The sequence below is a fragment of the Diceros bicornis genome, chromosome 31 (genome assembly GCF_020826845.1).
Source record: "Diceros bicornis minor isolate mBicDic1 chromosome 31, mDicBic1.mat.cur, whole genome shotgun sequence".
Lineage (NCBI taxonomy): Eukaryota > Metazoa > Chordata > Mammalia > Perissodactyla > Rhinocerotidae > Diceros > Diceros bicornis.
In genome coordinates this window covers 9,041,744-9,059,298 of record NC_080770.1, presented here as the reverse complement: position 1 = coordinate 9,059,298, position 17,555 = coordinate 9,041,744, and the positions used below count along the sequence as shown (strand labels likewise).

The window sequence follows — 17,555 nt, the reverse complement described above, 5'->3', positions numbered from 1 at the left end:
TCTGGAGAGATGAAGATCTGTGTAGGGATTTCCCTTTATTAATCTCATGTCTTTAGTGCCACTTCTGTGTGCTTGTTTTCTAACTTGGTAGTAAGGAGCACTGAGCTGGCTTTTCTTGTCATTTTGGTGCAGGTGGTGAATAATGTCTTTTCCTCCCTGGCGCCTCTGGTGTGCTCCCTTTCTGTTTGGTAGCACCAGATTCCTTTATTTGGTTTGGTTTTCATTCCCTCCTTCTGTCTTGGAATGGTTGAACCCTTTTCTGAAATATATTTTTAAGATAGTGTTTAAAAGCAAACACCCTGCCTTTCTTGAAACCACAGAAACTGCTTGTGAAACAGCCGATAGGGCAAGCTGCCAAATCCACACTGTTAAAACCAATCCCTTAATGACAAAATGTCAAACACTGATGTTAAACCTTCATTATGATTGTGGTGTGAGGATTTTTCTCAATAATAAATGTTTAGGTGCTGAACTCCCAGTTTCACATTCAGAATGCTTACATTATAAAATTCTTCATGGTAAACCATTCCAGAAGAGTCTCGTGTAGTTAATCTGCTATCTAGTATACAAGAAAGGTTTTAAACAAACCAATTCTCATTCCCCCTCACCTACTTTTTTTTAATTTAAGGAAGTGATTTTCTTTTAAGGTGATTTGGACCAAGGCTTTTCCCATTTTAAAGATAGAACTAGCTTCAGAATTGTTTTCCTTCTAACAGTGGAAGACTGGGGCCTTACTCTTTATCTCTAGGCCCTGAATTAAGTGACTTTTTTTTTTTTTTAGATGGCGTAGAATCTTCTCTGTGTGTCTAGGGAGTTTTATTTCTTTCCAAGTGCTTTCAGGAATGAGTATTCACTCCTTCCTACCACCTTCCAGAAGAGCTCTGACACTGCTAGGTGCCTGATGGGTAAGGGTACAGTTTAAAAGCTGGTATGGGTGTGCACCAAGCTATAGCACTGATTGAATGGGAATTAGGGAGGGAGACCAGGCTTGACAACCAACAATTGGGAAATGAAAGGAAACTATATAATCATGCCTCCCTAGTCACAGCCAGCACTGAGATCTGGGGGTTCTGGATGCAGAGCTTCAGGAATCCCTTCCAAATCTTCTCCAAGAACACTTTCTTCTGTTCTATTCCTAGGGGCTTTTCTGCCTTCATTCCCATGACCTGAGTCTTGAGCAACTTTGACTTGGTGTTTAAGTTCTTCCCATATCATCTTTGCTTGTATATTGGGCCTGGGCTTAGTTTCCAGGTGGGGATGAGACGAGGAGGCTAAATGATGGATTCTTTAGTAAGTCTTCCTGGGTTGGCTTCCTCTTATGCCAGCATGGCACTGCTCTCACCGTGGCTGGCTCAATGGTGGGCATCCCCATTCATTGCAGCCCTGGGGCTTAGATAGATTCTGGCAGAACTTGTGGTCCCAGCTAGAAGTGAGACCTGGGATCCTCAGATCTCTCAGCCAGTGGTTCCCCTGAAAAATAACAGCCACAGACTTCTAATAAATTGGGGGGAAAGGTGGACTGTAACCTTAGTTCCTGGATTTGGTCCCACATCGGATTGTGTGATTTATGCTTCTCTCTCCTGCTAGATAATCATCTCTTTTGAAGGCTGGGCTGTATTTTATCCTTCTCTGTATCCCTTCCTCCCCCAGTGTTTACTAGAGTGCTTTGTGTGTGGTCATCTCTCAATGAATTATTTGTGAAATAAAACATAAGAAAAATTATAACGTGAGCATTATTTTCCACTTACAACCACCCATGGGGAAGTGTGTCCACATTGATTTGTAAATCAGACATCTGTCTATCCAATTTTTGGCCATATAAGTCACAAATCTTAATCAGTGTCTTAATAGGTACAATAATGACTAAAAAGAACAACTTTTTCAGGGTGAGAGGGTAAGGAAGAAGGTTTACACTGTTACTGGATTGTGTTAAGAACTTAGAGAGGAAACCACAGGGGGAGAATGTGCTGCTGAGGAAACCCTGTCTGGCTTATAGGGACCAGAGCCAGAAAGCCAAGCCCTCCTAGTTTTGCTGAGTCTGTTCTTGCCCCTGACGCACAGCATGTCTGGCTACATTGTGGCTCTTGGTTAAATTGGCCTCATCCTTCCCCCTTTTAAGGATGGATGAACAGAGAGGGGTACAGTGAGTGTTGGGAATTTTGTCCAGAGTTGGAGACATCATGTGGTCTGTATCAGAAGGCTGGAGTTATTTATAGTGAGAGAAAAACTCAGGAGCATGGCACAGGAAGAACTGATTTCACACCACCTCAGCGCCTGGGGATGGTGAGGACCCAGATTTTTCTTTGAGCATCTCAGGGGAGATCAGTTGCTTTTCTCGATTGACCAAGAGCTGTGAGATCAGGGACTGTGTTCTCCAGGACCATTGTGGGTAGGGCAAGGGTGAGAAAGATGACCGTTTTCTCCTTTCTTCTCGATTCCCTCGTCTTTGTGACTCAGGACGTGAAAGCTCCACCTGGCTTTTGAGTCTCCTGTTTTTGAACCAGTGCAGAAGGCACCAGCTGTGTAGGGTGGTGGAGAAAGGACCTGTTGGACTGGTCTGCTTGGACCCGCCTCCCCCTTCCTCCACTCTGGACAGAGAGACTGAAACTGCTGCTGGCTGGGCTTTGCCAAGTCAGTTTCTCCTCATGGATCACCTACCCATGCGGGCAGGCGGGCAGCTTCCCACCCAGGAGCCCTCAGAGGAGCCGTGGGGAGTCGTGCTGCGGGTAGGGGCAGGTGCCAGGCACCAGGTGGGCCACATACCCTCCCAGGGGCTGCGCCTGCTGAGACTAAGGTTGCAGAGCCCTGGGGCCTGCTAGAAATAGACTCTGTGTCATGGTGCCTTTCCCTGCACCTTATGGCCAAATTAATGGTGTGCAGAGAGGCTGGGAGGGGTGAAGAGCTTGTAAATTGTGGGTAAATGAAGTCAAGGGAGGGAGAGGATCCTTCCCTAGGGCACACTGCGTTCAGGGTTGTCATGTTTCTAAGTCCGGAATTGTCACCTAGGTTAACTTTAATTTTTCCCCCTAGGCAGAAGAGATTTTCCAGTGTGTGAGCCTGGTGTCCAAGGCATGTTAGGTGAGGTTTACTCATGGAGCCAGACTTTTCGGCAGGTTGATCTGATGTAAACCAAGGTCAGGATGTGTTCCTCAGGACATGCAGACCATGCTTACTTCTGCTGCGGTCTCAGAGACAGCGCTGGAAGGCTTGTGCGCACAGAGGCACTGAGAGCCCTCACACGCACACGGGACGGACCCTTAGAGCTCGTCTCCAGCCTCTCATTTCCAAGTGGAAAACACAGATCCCAAGAGGGTGAATGACTTGCTCAAGTTTACATCACTTGTTTGGACGGAGCTGGTCGAGAATCACTCTCTTGGGGACCTTGGCACTATACCCCGCATTGCTTCCACTTCACAGGCAGTCCTGCTGCTTAGAAGGCTTGTGTGGGGGCTACGTGCAGACCTCATGGCAGAGGGGAGGCTGGGAGAGGACAAGCGGAAGAATGGCAGGCCCCAGCTCCACACACCAGTGATGAGTTCTGAAATCCTGCCTGAGACTGTGTCCATAGAGGCGCCCGAAGGCCTAGGGAACAGATTTAAAGCAGTGGGCACCAGCATTCTAGCCCTGACCCAGGTTGGAGGGATCACATGGGGCAGAGTTGTGCTAAGAGCTATTGGATGAGGAGTCACTCCACAAAAAGCAGGAAGACCCTGACCCTCACGTCTTTTTTTTTGTTTTGTTTTGTTTTGTTTTTGCTTGAGGAAGATTGGCCCTGAGCTAACATCTGTGCCAGTCTTCCTCTATTTTGTATGTGGGATGCTTCCACAGCGTGGCTAAATGAGCAGTGCATAGGTCCATGCCCAGGATCTGAACCTGCGAGCCCCGGGCTGCCGAAGTGGAGCACGCGAACCTAATCGCTACGCCACCAGGCCGGCCCATGACTCTGTCTTTTTTCATGAATTAGGAAAGCCTCAAGAGAGCCTATTAAGTGCCAGTCACTGTACCTGGGCACTGAGAACAGAAATGACTTAAGTCTTGGAAATTTCCCTTCAGCCACTCTCAGTCTTGTATAATGGTGAGCAAGATAGTCACCAAGAGTTGTGAAGAAGACAGGCCATTCAGCAAGCAGTGAACTCCTAGTGCAGGAAGGGCTGACCTCAGGATGCCAGAGGGGTGGAGCAGGGAAAGCTTCCTGGAGGATGTCTGAGCTGAGGCTAACCAGGAAGAAGAATGAGAGTGGATGATGGAGGCAAAGTGTTCTAGGCAGTAGGAGGCTGAAGGAAAGGCCTGGAGGTCTGAGAGAACATTGTACATTTGAAGACAGGTAGCTGGAGCCCAGAGTGAGACCCTAGGAAGGGACAAGGGCGAGGCTGGATCTGCAGGCAGGGAAAGGGAGCCAGCCAACTCATAATGCAGCTGAAGGAAAAATCCAGAAACCATGTGGGTCTAGTTTGAAAATCAATTTTACATGTATATGTATTTATACATACATAGACATTTAGATACATATGTGTGCAGATACATACATGTATAAAAATCACGTGTATGCACATGTGCTTAAGGGGCACTTTGAATGTGAAGCCATCACTACCCATTCCCGGTGCTGGGTGTCCTGCTGAGATGACTGTTGGTGGCCCCCACCCCACCCATGTTGTAGAGTGAGAGGGACTGGTTTTTCTGTGTGCTGGAGTGAGGGGAGAGTAGGCTGTCCCAGGTTTCAGTCCTGGGGTCTGGCCTTAGCTTTGGAGCAGGGCTGGTTGAGGACACTGTGGGGCTTCTTCAGGCCCGGGGGTCAGGACCAATTTCCCTCTTCTCATGGAGGAGTGACTCACAAGCCATTGCTGCCCCCACAGGTTCTGCAGGCTTTTCAGAGGCAGCCTGCAAGAGGCTGATGGTAGCAATTGGTGAGAAAGAGGAAGTACCTGGTAGCCATCCCTTCTGCCACTCCTGACAGACATTTCTGTCACTAAACAGCACCTCTCTGTGGCAGCCTTGGGCTCTGCTCTGGCAGAGAAGGAGCTCTCCCCTCCCCGTGGGAGGGGCCATCATCTGTGGCTTTTGCTTTGTCCTTGGTCACAGACTAGATTGCACAACACACCAGTGAGTCCCGCTCCCCTGCTGTGATTGGGAGTGAGGGGCACAAGCGCTTGAGAGGCAGACCTTAGCTTACAGGGCTGTAGAAATGACCACGCTCTGAACTGCAGGGTTCCGGGAGCAGCCGGCAAAGCGTGTGAAAATTGACCTCAGGTTAGAGTGTGGACTGTCGGTCTCGGAAAGGCGTAATGGGACAGCGTTTCACTTCTGACTGCGTGTGGACCTTGCCCTGCAGACAGCTGGGCTGTCCCCTCTCCTGCCAGGGAGCGAGTTTTGTTCCCATGCTAGTCCAGCTTTTACTGTTTCCCCTCCTGCCTTTCCCCAGAGACCATAAACCTGCCCACCTCCTGTTATGTTCTAGTTCTGATAGGAGTACCATTCAGAGTTCTTGGCAGGAGACCAACCCACTTCTGCCCGGGTTGGTTTCCCCTCCTTTTCCCAGTGTTTGATGTGCATGTTCCCCAGAGTTCTCCGGTGCAGCTGGTTGGCTCTATAGTGCCCAGAGATTGGAGCTCTCCTGCAACCGGGAGCCCAGCTGCTTCCCTCCCTGATTTTAGGGGCGGGGCTTGAAAATAGAGAATCATAATCTCCCTTCCTCCTTCTCCCCCCTCCTACCCCCCAATACTGCCAAGCAAACTAGAGTGACCGGCTCAGAGGCGCAGAGTGGGACTCAGCCCGCCTCACTGCTCTGCATGACAGCAGCGATCTGGAGGAAGATTAATGGACGCGTAAGTCTGTGAACTCTGGAGCACATTACCGTCTCAGGCTGGTCCTCTGTGGCAGGTGTGGGCTCATTATGGTGGTAGGGAGACCAGGGCTCCTTAGGGGAGATGATGACCCAGCCAGGTGTGTGTCTGCCTAAGGCCACCCTGTTCTCCAAGGCGTGGGGAAATGGAAAGCGCTTCTAAACACCCCTGCTCTTCAGGAGAGCTTGGTGGGTGGTTTGAGGAGTTTATTCTTGGAATCGCTTGCTGCACAATATCCCTTTTTTTCCTAAGCCAGGTTCTTTAATTCCTAGGCTGGACTTAACTACCTTCAGTTTTCATAGGATGGGTGCATCTTCCCTGGCTTTGGCAAGACTTTGGATGGAAGGTTAGGAAAGTGATAGCTGCTCCTTTGCTAGAAAGGAGATGTTAGCGAGGGAGCACAGGTGGCCAGCAGGCCTTTCACTTTCCCCTTCTGGCTGACTAGAGAAGGAGCACCACCCTAGCGCTCTCCTGCCGACGTCGCCAGCCAGCCAAGGGAACACCCAAATGGAAACATCCTCTTGCTGCTAAGATTTGAGTGCCTATCGCAGAGCTCAGACCGGAGCAGCCCAAGCTTGCTGAGAGGGGAGGATTGGTTATTTAGGGGCTGTTATTTAGGAGCAGGGGAGAGAGAATCTAATTTCGCAGAACCAGGGGCCAGCTTCTGCAGCATCGCTGTCGAGAGCCTAGACTGCCTGGAGCCACAGGCTCAGGTGCTGCCTTCCTCTCTTCTTCCTGTGTCTTGTGGCTAGTGCTGTCACTGTCAGGGTGGCCCTCTGGTTAGAGAGGACGCCCCTGCCCTGGTCTCTGGACTCCCTGCTGCCCAAGCCCCTCAGCCCTGGAGCTGTACCTGATTTGTCTCCCAGTTCTGACTTTGGGTAGGACAAGAAATGGTCACAGCAAGTTCTGCTTTGGTAGTTTGACTTCTGATTGGGCATTTAGGCATCTGAGAACTGAGTGCTTTCTTTATGCAGCTGTACCCTTAAAACCTTCCTTTCTTTAGCCCTACATCACGTACATTTCTTGGTGGCCTATAAAGGCTTTGCTTGGGTGGGTATTAATTTAATTTGGGGCTCTTTGTGGGGGCCTGTGTTGTTCATGCCTCTAGTCTCCCCCAGCCCCAAAAAAACCCAAACCTTTCCTACAAAGAACATTGGAAAAATTGAGCAGTGCCTCAAGGTCAGTGTATCGTACGTGGTATTTGGCATAGTTAACTGGTTTGGCGTTTGCTAAGAGATTTCTGCTTTATATTTGAGCGAAAGATTTCTTGGCGGGAGGCCTCTCTGCTGTGTTCCCAGTGCTTGCCCTGGGCACAGGGTTTGCCCCCTTCCCTCCCCTGACAGGTTGTTTTAATCCTCTTGCCTATAAACAAGTGCAGCAGAACGTGTCGGGCCAGCTCACATGACCTTGGTTATCTCTTCCTGGGGTAACCAGCATCAGCTTTAGATACCATGGTCACTTGACGGGGTCGAGCTGTCAGGGTAAAGAGGTGGAGAGCTGGGAGGAAGCCTGGGTCTGCCAAGGAAGTAAATGGGAGAGGATGTGCTTCCTTAGCGAGGACCAGGTAGGATAAGACAGCTCCCGGGGGATGGGAGAGAGAAGACAGCGAGACAGTTTATTCCTTCTTGCCTTTATTATCCCTGAATTCCTACTTCTGGCATCTCATTTATCTTTCTCCTATGTCTCAAATCCTGTCTGCAGAGGCCCAGGACATGCAGCTGTTTCAGGAAACTGCCCCTGAGACAGATGCACGCTAATTCATGGAATACAAAATCCAACACTGAAAATCCCATCTTCCCAAACAGTGCTCTTGTTATGTCGTGTGAAGGACAGCTGGCGGTGGGAGCCTGGCTGCCACAGCAGGCTGCTGAGTCTCCACGCCAGAGACACCCGGGGGCTGGCAGAGCAGCTGAGTGTTCACCACCACCATCACCCCCGCACGCAGGTCTCCCTCATCTCACACCTGAAAAGGCAGCACTCTTCAGGGCATGACAGGGACTCGAGCCACACTGTGTGTATGTGTCTTCAATACTGGTCGCATACCCCGCTGTGACTATTGATTTGCAAAGTTTCCAGGTCCATATATCTGGAAGATTGTGGCAAGCTTGCTGACATTGTATATCTCAGGAGCTGTGGTGTGTACTCTGGATTTTCCTAGGGTGGGATGTGGATGTTTAAAGTGTTTTTTATCAGGGGAAAGCAGAGTGGCCTTTTATGGAAGGGATAAAACGGTTGAGCTGCTGGAGCCTTTTCTGGCTCTGCGGGAAACCCAAGTCCAAGTCCAGGCCATGTGAATAGATGACCAGAACTTGGCCTTCAACTCTAGAGCTCTTCTAGGGCAGTAGGAAAAGATCCAGGTAGAGATGGAGAGCATTTGCAGTGATCATTGGGTAAAGAAGTTAAAGCCAAAAGCCATATCTTTTTCTGGTAGCCTACAGAGTAAGTTGGGAAAGCATATGGAATTATAGTAATAATAGCAGGCATGTCGTGAGCATTTAGTGTATGCCAGGCATTGTTCTAAGTGTTTTGGACGGTGTTGAATATTCAGTGATTTCTGACTTAACACCTTCTGTTTTCTCTTGGTGGAGACCCTTTTATGCCTGTGGGGTCTTTGTCCTTGGTGGTCTCGTGGACTAGATAGAACAACAGAATGGGTAGCGGTGGCCGTCTGCTGCCAGCTAGATTCTTCTGATCGGAGGTATCCTGGGTGGGGTTTTCCTCTCAGTCTTCAGATCTTTATTTAAGCCATCCTGCCTCTTGGCAATTAGAGCTGCCCTTCAGGATTTGTTGCAGAGGATCTGTATTCCTTTTGTAGCCATGCTTTCTTCCTTGCCCTCTCTGAGTGAATTCAGAGGTGAAGAGCTACAGACTTGGCTGCTTGCCTCCTTCAAAACAACCAGCATTCTCTTGTCTGCAGTCTGTGTAATAGTACATCTGACAATGCCCAAAAGTGGCCCCCTTCCTCCCCGACACCACCTGTTAATTGGTGGTACTAGTTCCTGAGGGCTTCCACCATCACATGAGCCAATCCGTACCAAGGAGCGCTGCTCCTAGGTTCATATCACAGAGGTCAGAAAGCTCAGGGCCGGCCCCGTGGCTTAGCGGTTAAGTGCGCGCGCTCTGCTGCTGGCGGCCCGGGTTCAGATCCCGGGCGCGCACCGACGCACTGCTTCTCCGGCCATGCTGAGGCCACGTCCCACATACAGCAACTAGGAGGATGTGCAGCTATGACCTACAACTATCTACTGGGGCTTTGGGGGGAAAAAAATAAATAAATAAAATCTTTAAAAAAAAAAGAAAGCTCAGAACCTCCAACACTGAAGTCTGGACCCACGTCTCCCTGCCGCCTTGGCCAGGGCTACGCTGGCCCTTCTCTGGACCACTCCCTTCTCTTGGAAACCAGTACAATCAGACTCGCTTCTTAGGACTCTTTCTGAAAAGATGCATTAACTAGAAAGAGTGCTTTTTAAGAAGGCACTTGTAATGGAAGATGGCTGTTATCTCCTTTACCGTACTCTCTGCTCCCAGGCCAAATGCACAAATAGCTAGGGCACTCGGAGTAGAACTCTCATTGCCACCAGCAAATGAACAGTGTTTGGCTTTGGGGGACAAACTAGGCCTAAAGTCAGAAGCTGACATGTAGTTAGCCTCACAGAGGAGCTTGTGCTTTCCAATCTTCTCCACCTAACTTCTCACAAATGAACCCCCTCCATTTATCTGGCAAGCTAGCCAGGGCACCTGCCCGGGTCATGGCCAGTCAGTGACAGGATCCAGCAGTCTCTGCCCTCAGCCCAGGGTTGAAACTGCAGTGGCAGCCACAGGCCTAGTGAGGCAGATATGAGGCGCCTCTCCGGCTTCATTTGCCAAGCAAGGAGACAGTTCTAAAGAACATTTGCTCCTGATATGTCAGGGGACTGTGTCTCTCTAGCTGAAAGTTTTTCTCTCTGGTCTTCCTTAATTAGCCCTTCTCTCCTCTAAGGCAGTACCTACTCAAAATTCCTTTCCTTGAGCCTAATTCCTCGTCTCCACCTGGGTTCATATCTCCTTAGACCCTCTCTCCTACCCGAATACCCCAAATGTTTTGAAGCCCCCTTGCCCACCTCAAGTCCTCTTTTTTCAAGCCTTCACCCAGGGTTTGAAGGTTAGAGAGCCCCAGTTTCTGCTACCCATGCTGCTTGGAGAGCAAAGATATGTTCCTAGGCCCCACCTTGGAACACTGAATTCATTTCCCTGTGCTGGACTATGGTTTATGTCTTCAGTATGGCAAATATACTACTTTAGTTACAATGGTGGGCCCTCATGGGCTGGCCTGAGAACACAACCTCCATTTGAAACGTGTTTCTCTGGGAAAATAGCCCCTTCTCAGAACGGAACTTCTGGTAAGTTGGGGATTTCTTGACTAATATGCTGCGACAGATTTGCATGTGCCTTCTGGAAGAGTCCTCATTACTTTCTAGTCGTAACACCATCTATCACAAAAGTAAGTCATCCTTCTGGATGCCAAATCACAAAGACAAAAAGAAACACACACACACATCACTTCCTATGCAGAAACGTTGCTGAGAGCTGTACTTGTGTCCTGTGATGGTTCTGAGGGACAGGTGAGACTGAATTCTCAGTTTGGGCTGATTTGACCCATTGTCAGGTAGCACCGGAAACAGAGGCACCCCCAGTTTCACAGCTCAAGTGCCCTCACCTGTTGGTGTGGGCAGTTCTGTTGCAGGAGGAAGATAACACTGTGAGCAGGAGCAGCCCGGTGGGGGGTTGCTTATGGAAAGAGTGGCCACTTGGATTTTTAATGGTCACTTAAGTGGAGCAGCCACGTTGCAGCCTGGCCAGGTGGGGACAGTGCTGAGGCAAGAGTGGCCGTGACAGCCTTAGGTGGTTTCTGTTACTACTTCTCCTGCTTGACTCTGATCTCTGGCCATGGTGACTTCTGGGGCAGCAAACTTTGTCCCAGTGTTTCATCTGACGTTTCCTCCTCCTCCTCCCTCTGAAACTAGAGGAGTAGGAGGGCAGTATTTTTCCCACCTCCAGAGGAGGATGCAGTGGAGAGCAGCACACGTCTTATTCGGCACCTTCCAGTGTAGAACTGGGGCTGAATAGGACCCAGAAGGCCTGTTCTCCAGCCCTGGGCCGGATCTGCTCCTCAGCATGAAGACACTTTAAGGAAACCACACTGGAAAGGGTAGAGATAAAGGGTTAAATCTACACTCAGGTGGAAAGGCTGTGGCATAAATGCTGAGCGAGTTTTTTTTTTTTTTTTAAGATCTTGTGCTTCTATTTTACTTTGTGTTGGCAAAAACCCCAGGAGAAGATGGGAGATTCTGGGAGGAGATGATTATGCTGGGTGAGTCACCTGCACTCCCCAGCTGCTGTTTTTAGTTCCTTTGCTTTTCTGTAACAGGAGGCAGTTTGGGGAGGGGTGGGGGGCAGGATGGGAGTGCTGGTTTGTACAGCAGGAAAGGAGGCAGCTGTGTATGGGTGAATTTTTTGGCCCTCTAGAGTTGACAGGGTCTTACAGTCAGTACAGTGGTTCAAGGAGGAAATATTAAAGCAGAGCTCTCAGTGTGGCAAACAGTAAACAAATGTCTCCTACAAGTCACTGTCACTTCCCCAAATCAGGAGCTCTTAGAATGACTTGAGCTGCATTGCATTGTCACAGCAAGACACAGTGGTTTTGATAGCAAAGCAGTGGAGGGGTTGAATGTAGAAAGGCAGAGAAAACTGTCTTAAGTGGGAGGGCCTGGTGATTGTCGGGCAGCAGGAAGTTTGGAGGAGAGGGTACCCCTTCTGTGACGAAAGGAGGGCTTTGGTTGAGAGGGGGGCCAGGCAGCGGGGATAGGGTAGGCCCTACTGGTCCCTGGCTGTGCCTGTATTCTGAGTCTGTCTCTAGTTCACCTTGGTGACCACCTTTGCCTCGAGCTTTGTGTCAGGAGAGAGCACCAGGGGCCGGCCGTATCACCACCTGAGAAAGCTTCTTAGTAGAACTAATGCTCCATAGATGTCATCCATCCTTGGGGGAGGGGATCTGGTGGCCCACTGCCCACGTGGATGTTGCCCGCAGAGACAACTCGTGGGTTATTGGTCTGGGTCCCGGAGACTGTCATGAAGCTGCCCCAGCACGTTTCTTGTTTATGCGTTTGTGCACATTTCTTTGTTTAGTATCTTATTCAATACTTCTGCTCTGTGCTATAGTCACTGTTGTGGGCTATGAATAAGACAGACCAGGGTCCCTCCCTTTGTAGTGTAGTCTAATGGGAAGGACAGATAGTAACCAACCAACTTCAGAGGGCAATAAATGCCTTGAAAGAGGGGAAAGGGGTCTCATGGTTAGAGGTTTTAATCTTCCTTCCTCTGCCCTTGTCTTATCTCTTGGGGGGATGGAGGAAGGGCAACTCTAAGGATCAAAAGGTTGTACCGTTTTTATTCTGTGTGTATTTTAACATGGGCCAGCTAGGTACAGTCACTGTTAGGCACTAAGGCATGTGAAGATTAGCAAGATACTGTCTCCGACGTCTCAGCTTGAGGAGGTTAAGGCGTGGGGGTTAAGTCAGAAGAGATGAACAGGTACAGATAGTGTGCTGTGAGAGTCCAGAGAAGGGAGAGATCACTCTCAGCTAAGAAGATGTCTGGATAATTCTTTGAACAAAAGGATTTGGGATAAACAAGGGATAAGAGGGTTTACTTACTTGGATCACTTAAAAGAAGGCATCATATGATAGTTGGAGCCTTGCTTTTAGTGTGTGTGTGTCTGTGTAACCCTTCATACCACAATTCCGACCTGTGCCCTACACGGCAGCCAGAGTGGTGGAGTTGGGGTCCCCCCGCAGGTCTGTCTAACTCCAGAGTGATGCCCTTCATTGCCGCACCTTAAACAGCCAGACAGTGTGCTAAAAACACAAACTACTAGGCAAAGAAAAGGAAGTTAGAGGGAGGCCCAGGCACCTCAGCTGCACTGGTTAGTCTCCATGAGCTCCCCACAGTCCTCTGTAAAGTGAGTCAACCTTCCTGCTGCAGGCTGCCTTCTGCCTCCCCCAGAGCCCTGGGCTGCTGGCAGGCTGGCTCTCCTGTGATATGGAGGAACTTGTTGGTCTCCATGGTTACAGTAACCCACTGGTACAGGGAGGAGCCGAATGGAGTGTAAGGCTGGCAATGCGAGCTTCCCCCAGCCCTTGGCACCATGTGGTACTGGTATGTCGGCTGTTTCTTAGGCTTTTTCTGGGAGGAAGGAGTTAAGGAACCAATGAGAAACGGCAGAGCAGGCACACTTTCTTCCTCCTTGGGGCTACTCAGAGGGCAGAGGTGTGTGGCTGCCGTCTCATTCACCCACAACTTGGCAGGAATGGGTTTATGTTAGGAAAGAGGGTCCTTTTTGCCTGACAGTCCAGCCATAGTAGAAATTTGACTTTTCCTTATTCTAGAAGGAATACTATCTTCGCTACACTGGTACTTGTAGTCAAGTTCTTAGAGATCATAGCCCTTCTCAGGGCTCAGAGAATCCCTTGAGACGGAAACAAAGGTTCCTACTGAAAGTGAAGAGAGATCATAGAAACATTGTCGGGACCTTACTGAACACCAGGTGCTGTGGTCAGCACTGGCGTGGATTTCCTTGTTTCTTCTTCACACTAATCCTGTGAACTGGGTGCAGCTAGTATCCTCATGTCTCACAGGAGGACACTGAGACTTCGAGAGGAATCCTGCTCGTGTTCAGTCAGCTGGTAAGGAGCAAAGACAGGGCTCCCCTGCTGTGCTCTCCTGCCCCCTCAGTACAGTGAGTAGAGATACTGTAGTGAGACTAATGTACACTTCCCTTCCTCTAAGTTTCTAGAAGGCAGGAACCAGATCTCTCTGATCTTGGCAACTGGCCCTGATCCCTCCTCTGGATTGAGATAGAGACCAGACCCCAGTGAGCAGATTCTTAGGGATGAAATGGAGCTAGAAGCTTCTGAAGCCCTAGTTGCTCGGTAGAATCCACTGTGTTTGAAGAGGAGCCCAGCATTTCAAGTGGCTCTGAAGACAGAAGATTGGGGCTGGCCCAGTGGCATAGTGGTTAAGTTCGTACGCTCTGCTTTGGCAGCCCAGGGTTCACAGGTTCGAATCTCGGGCGTGGACCGTTGCACCAGTCATCAAGCCATGCTGTGGTAGCATCCCACATACAAAATGGAGGATGATGGGCACAGATGTTAGCTCAGGGCCAGTGGTCCTCACACATACACACACACAAAAGATAGGAGATTGGAAGGGTGTTCATTACGTTGTGGCTTCTATGCATGAAGGGGAGTGAGCTGGAGGGGCTCAGTTCTGATCTCACTGCTGGTCAGTTCTTGCCTGCTGCTCTTCCCAGGCAGGCACTGGTTTCTGCTGTGGCTGCTTTGAGGCCTGTAGGCTCTCCTCGTGGCCCATGCTGCAGTGCTGGTCCTCCTGCCTTGGGGTGAGGCTTGCAGCTCAGAGAGCTAAAGGGCAGTGAACTACCTAACTTTCAGCTTTGTGCTTCAGTTGCAGGCTCTGCTGGTCTCTTTTGTCACTTACCCTGGCTGGAAAGATGGAGCAGCCCTTTGACAGTTATATACAGCCCCCACCTCCCCTCTGTAATGGGGTATTAAAGGGATGGGGGGTCCCCAGGTGGAGCCATCACAGTTAATTTCAGGGATGGGGGGTGTATCCAGCCTCTCCACTGATCAGTGCTTACCATGGTTACAAGGTCTCTCCTACCCAGAATGCTCTGGTGGTCTGTTGATTCTTGGCAGTTGAGAGTGACAGTTTCCCAGGATCAAAGGATGCACAGAAGGCTCCTGGATGCAGCGAAGGAGGAAGGGTTAAAGAACTAGCAACTTGCCACAGCCACATGACTTTTCAGTTCAGTCCTACCCCATCTCTCCCCATCCTGTCTGTTTGAGGTTAGTGCTTGGTGCTTCCTCAGTTTACAAAACCCCTTAATGCCTCCCACAAATAGGATTGAGGAAACAATCCTTCTGTCACATTGCAGAATTCTGGGGACTGGAAAAGTGAAGCCGTCTCATCCTGCTCTGGCTTCTGAGTGAAGGGGCAAGTGGTCCCAAGCAGGCCTGAGCCCAGGGTCCAGAATAAACCCTGACTTCTTTCCTTGAGATCAGGGCCCACTTTGAGAAGGAGTGAGAGGAGGGATTGCTATGGGACCACCTGGGTGGGCCTTAAAACAGCCCTCCCCACTGGCCTTAACTGGCCTTTGGCATTCATGTTATCCCAGGTACCTTTCCTGAGTCTTCACGTCTTTCCCCTCCTTGGAGGGAAGAGCCAGGGACTTATCTTCTTTTAGGGGAAATAAGAGCACATTAGGCATCAAGAAGGGTTGATGAGAACCTGGTAAAGGGGGCTGGTAAAGAGTGCTGAAGGGGCCGGCCCGGTGGCGCAAGTGGTTGGGTGTGCGCGCTCCGCTGCGGCAGCCCGGGGTTCGCTGGTTCGGATCCCGGGCGCGCACCGACGCACTGCTTTGGCAGGCCATGCTGTGGCGGCGTCCCATATAAAGTGGAGGAGGATGGGCACGGATGTTAGCCCAGGGCCGTCTTCCTCGGCAAAAAAAAAGAGGAGGATTGGCGGATGTTAGCACAGGGCTGATCTCCTCACGAAAAAAAAAAAAAAAGTGCTGAAGCGGGCACGAGATCCCTTGGGCTCCAGTCCCAGCTCTGCACTGCAAGACTTGGAGACAAGTTGGGCAAGTCTCTTAACCTCTGTGCTTTAATTTCTCATCTGTGAAATGAGGATGCTACCTACCCCATAGGTCTGTGGTATGGAGAACATAGGAAGTAAGTGCCGGCAGATGGTAGTGTCAGAAGTGTCGACTCTGTTGACCAGGGCTCATACGTAAGGTGAACACTGAGTAGCATGGTCTCCCAAATGTCTGTGCTCAGGTGTGTGAGGGCACAGAGGAGGTTTTGCCCTTCCCTAGAGGTATTTATGGCCGACCAGCACAAGATCTTTAAAGAGTTGCTTAATGGGACAGATTCTAGCCTGGAGTAGTGGAATGAGTGTGAAATAGATCTGGGAGCCAGAAGAAAGGCCATGATCAGAGCACAGAACACAGACAAGTGTGGGCTCCAGCCTGCCCCACGTCACCAGATGCCTAGAAAGCAGGGGCTTTGCAGGAGAAAGGTGTGCAAATGGCTGCCCTTGCTGCCCACAGGCCCTCAGAGTTAAAGAAAGCAGTGTTGGGGCGGCGAGGGGTAAGGGGGGGTTGGAGACCCGGAAGGGGGTGGGAACCTAGGGATAGACTCCCAGAGTCAGGGCTGGAAGGGACTTAGAAGGAACATTTGGTTTGTTCCCCAGCCTTTGGGCAAAATTTAGGATTAAACATCATTCTCTATCAGTGACAAAGGTTCTTAGTCTAGAACCCACAGACCTCTAAGGGGCTTCACAAGGTCCCTGAACCTCCTGAAGTTATGTCCAAAATATTTTGCGTGTAAGTGGAATATACACTAAGGTTAAACACTGCATTTTGTGAAGTAGGAGGTCCATCTGCCACAGTTGGGTGGCTGGTTTCTGCTCCCCTCTCCCCACCCTCCTTCTTGAGGGGTAGTTTGCTGGTCTTCGCTGCTGCTCTCTGGGTCAGCGTGTCTCATTCAAGCCCTTACCCAGGTCCCACCTGCTGCAGGTGAGATAAGGACTTTATGACAGCCCTGGCTAGACTGAGTCTCCTCCTCACCCTGTCCCAGCTGTTACCCAGCAAAGCACCTTGGGGAGGGTGGGGCAGCCCACTTCCGGGGAGGGGGAGGGGGAAGGGAGAAGGAAGTTGATCTAAACCCGCCTCTTTCTCTCTCTGTCTCCTTCCTTCTCGTGCCCCTCCTGCCCCTTTCCTCCCACCTTGCTCCTGGTGTAGTGTCCTGGAACTGCATGCATTTCCTGGCCACCAGGCCCTGGCGTGCGGGAAGTGGTGGGGCTTGGTCCCCGTTGCTCTCTTTGCCAAGCCCCGGCTCTGTCTGCTAGTGGTGGTTTCGGTTGCGACACCGTCCAGGCTCCCAGGCAGGAGCCGTTCGGCCTGGCTGTTTCGCTACTTTTCACTGAGGAGGTGGTGGAAGGTGTCGCCTGCTTCGGCTGAGTAAGGGTGGCTGGCGGCTGAGTAAGGGTGGCTGGCGGCTGAGTAAGGGTGGCTGGCGGAGCCGGCAGCCCCCGCCCTGGGCCTGGCTCTTCCCGGCCTCTGTACTTTGCCCTCGCTGCCTGACAGGTTCTGCTGTGGGCTCTGCTGAATGGAAGTCGCTGGTAGTCCTTGTCCCTTTCTCCAGCCGGGTATGTTTTCCCCTTTTTAGCTCTAGGATTACCCCCTCTTCTTTCCTTCCTCCCACCCCAAACACCGCATCTTTAAAGAATTGCTGAATGGAGCCAGGCACTAGCATGGGGCAGTAAAATCATGGGAAGGGTTTCCAGATGAAGAGGCATTGGCTGAGAAAGGAAGAGTAAATACCAGGAGTCATCTCCCCTTAGATGGAGTCAGCAGGCTCAACCAGAGTGAGAGGAAGGGGCAGGTGACAGGCAGGGTCTCAGGGAGGGCGCTCTGGTGTGACAGTGAGGGAGACTGGGATCTGGGGCGGTCACCCAAGGATAGTGCCCAAGGGACGCTTTTCTTTCTCCACTCCACGGTGCCTGGGCTTACTCTGCCTCTGGCCAAGGAGTGCCTGCCTGTCACCCCTCCTGGCTTGGCCCCTTCTCAGCCCTGGGGAAACCTCAGGACGCTTGAGGCCA

The 17,555-nt window shown here is 50.7% G+C and overlaps 1 protein-coding gene across 8 annotated transcripts in view; it reads left to right on the top strand.

Moving 5' to 3' along the window:
* The window catches only part of MARK2 (microtubule affinity regulating kinase 2), a 56,762-nt gene that overhangs the window by 17,733 nt on the left and 21,474 nt on the right, over positions 1 to 17,555 (top strand). The window contains exon 1 of one of the 8 annotated variants that reach the window (XM_058526596.1): positions 16,929 to 17,102. The exons of the other annotated variants lie outside the window; for them this stretch is intronic. The gene's annotated coding sequence lies outside the window, so the exon portion shown is untranslated. Of the gene's footprint in view, positions 1 to 16,928; positions 17,103 to 17,555 lie in introns of those variants that run through there. 8 annotated transcript variants of the gene reach the window in all.